This window comes from Ailuropoda melanoleuca, chromosome 2, assembly GCF_002007445.2.
Source record: "Ailuropoda melanoleuca isolate Jingjing chromosome 2, ASM200744v2, whole genome shotgun sequence".
NCBI lineage: Eukaryota > Metazoa > Chordata > Mammalia > Carnivora > Ursidae > Ailuropoda > Ailuropoda melanoleuca.
In genome coordinates, this window is record NC_048219.1 from 38,693,054 (window position 1) to 38,695,269 (window position 2,216).

At 46.8% G+C, this 2,216-nt stretch overlaps 1 long non-coding RNA gene across 4 annotated transcripts; it reads right to left on the reverse strand.

The window, feature by feature from the left end:
* Nucleotides 1-353: 353 nt before the first annotated feature.
* Nucleotides 354-2,010, reverse strand: LOC117800987. 4 transcript variants are annotated; one of them, XR_004623252.1, is made up of 3 exons: nucleotides 1,868-2,010; nucleotides 1,499-1,561; nucleotides 354-1,341 (listed from the first exon to the last, which is right to left on the reverse strand). It is a non-coding gene; the product is annotated as an uncharacterized LOC117800987 (long non-coding RNA). The 4 variants fall into 4 exon arrangements; XR_004623254.1 differs by having other exon boundaries at nucleotides 1,861-2,002; XR_004623251.1 differs by having other exon boundaries at nucleotides 354-1,561.
* Between the last annotated feature and the right edge of the window lie 206 nt (nucleotides 2,011-2,216).

Below are 2,216 nucleotides of genomic sequence, written 5' to 3' on the forward strand. Positions count from 1 at the left end.
GTCTGGCATGTGATGGGTGTTCAATAAATTCTTCGTGAATAAATGGTACAGAAAGTCTAGGAAAACACTGGGGTGGGGATGGGGTGGAGGGAATAAAGCTTAAAAGGTCACTGTAGAGCAATCTTTATCCCTGGACCCAGAAAAAACCACATCGAGGAAATTTACCTACATCAATAATTGAGATGTGCTCAAAGATGTAGCTACAAGGCTCACACTTCATTGCTGTCTCAAGAGCAAAATCCTGGACACAATTTTAATCCTTCAATTGACTTCAGCTAAATAAACACACAATGGAATACTAAATACCCATTTAAAACACATATGGGAAAAAATAGAAACATATACGGAAAATATTTAGGGGCATGTCATGATATTTTATTCAAGGAAAAAAGGCTGTTAAAGGAAAAAAGCAGTGTGTTCAGTCTGCTTACATTTAATGCTATACATCAAATTGTCAACGATGGTTTCCTCAGTGTGGGATTTCAATTTTTTTTAATCTTCTTTCTGATTCAAAAAAAAAAATCTAACTTGTGTACAATGAGTAGTAATTACTTTTGTGATTAAAAAAAGGAGGACTTTGTTTTTAAAGGAGAGAGCCTTGTCCTTTCGTGGTCTGACTTCCCTTCCCTGACTAGATAAATATCTAGTAGTGCAATTGCTGGGTCTTAGGGAGGCTCATTTTTAACTTTTTAAGGAGCCTTCCCCAGAAGAGCTCCAACTCTTCTGAGATGCCATTCATAGTCCCAGCATTCCAGGGTGCCCAAGGGAAAAGGGCTGCCCAGGTATTTTAGCCTCATTTCACAAAAGAGTGGCTTGGAAGGGAAAAGCAGTTGCTCCAGTGCTCAGTGATTTTAAAACCCAAACAGTTCCCAAGATTTGGCAATGTTAGAAAACTTGCATTAGCAGGCTTCACTTTTCAAGATAAACTCTCAAAATTCTGTGTTGACCCTGAAATCATTTGCCATGGAAGGGCTCTGTCCCATCCAGGAGAAAACCCGAAAGCCAGCATATTCCTTCCTACCCTAAACTACATTTACTTGGACATTGCACAGGAAGAAGCTCCCCCTCATCCCACTCCACTTCCACACACAGACACAACTTTATCTTTTACTGGGCCGCAGCTCTTCCGAAAGGGGCCCAGTCCTAGCCAGCAAAGAGGCCCAGGCCTGGAGGGCTGGCTCCACGCCTGAGGTGCTGGGTCCCTCTCTGGGGGGTAGCAGACAGGCCAGCTGCGAACCCGGTGACTTGACTTCCTCCTTCTTCCCGGAGGTCCCCGCCCACATCACCGTCATCAGGTCTCCGAGGAAGTCACGTTCTGGCCTCAGAGCTGTTCTGAAGCTTCTGGGAGGAAAAGGGAGGTGAGGTGGCGAGAGCCCTTGCACACTTCCAAGAGACAGGGCCCCCAGCTCGCCGTCTGTCACTAATTAGATGGAGATGGGGGTAAGTGTTTTTCCCGTCGACTGCGTTAAATCTTTCATCTGTCAGAGAGGGTACTGACCTAAAATGACTGCGTCCCCTCTCCAGTGTTAGAAGGGAGAGTGCCCAGATGTCCCCGGGAGCGCTGCAAGAAGAAAAGAGAATTAATATGTATTGAGGATCCTCGAGGTGCTAGCACCATGTAAACACGGTCTTATTTAATCCTCCAATAGATCCTTTATGTTAGGTGTCCCCATCCCAATATATGGTTTGAAAGCAGAGGCAGTAGCTCTGCGAAATGCTTTCCAACCTTGTCCACTTCGTGATACACTTGGACCAAAATATTTTTACAGCACACCTGGGCGAAAGTGAGCACCAACCAGAAGCACACTGCGCCCGCTGCCCCAGAAAGAGGGGCTCCACCTCTCAGTGTACCTGTCCTACCTGTTACCTGTTTGCTGCTCACTGGAATGAAAGCCGGGAAGAGGCTGATCCAAGAGAAGTAGGACACACAGCTGTGACAAGACAGACTTGGATTTGCTTCGCAGCTCTGCCTTCGGTTTGACTTCAAGTACGTAACTTGGTATTTTTTGAGCCTGTTTCCTCACCTCTAAGCGACGCTAATAATAGTACGCACGTCACTAGGGCTGTGACATGAGTGATGAACCGGACCAAAAGTTTATCAGCGAGCCTGCGCCCAGANATCCGGATCCCCGCCGTCCCGGCCGCGCCGTCGCGCCTCACGGTTCCCTAGGGAGGAAAAAAAATTTGGCACTGTGGCAGCCTCCCCCGCTTCTTTC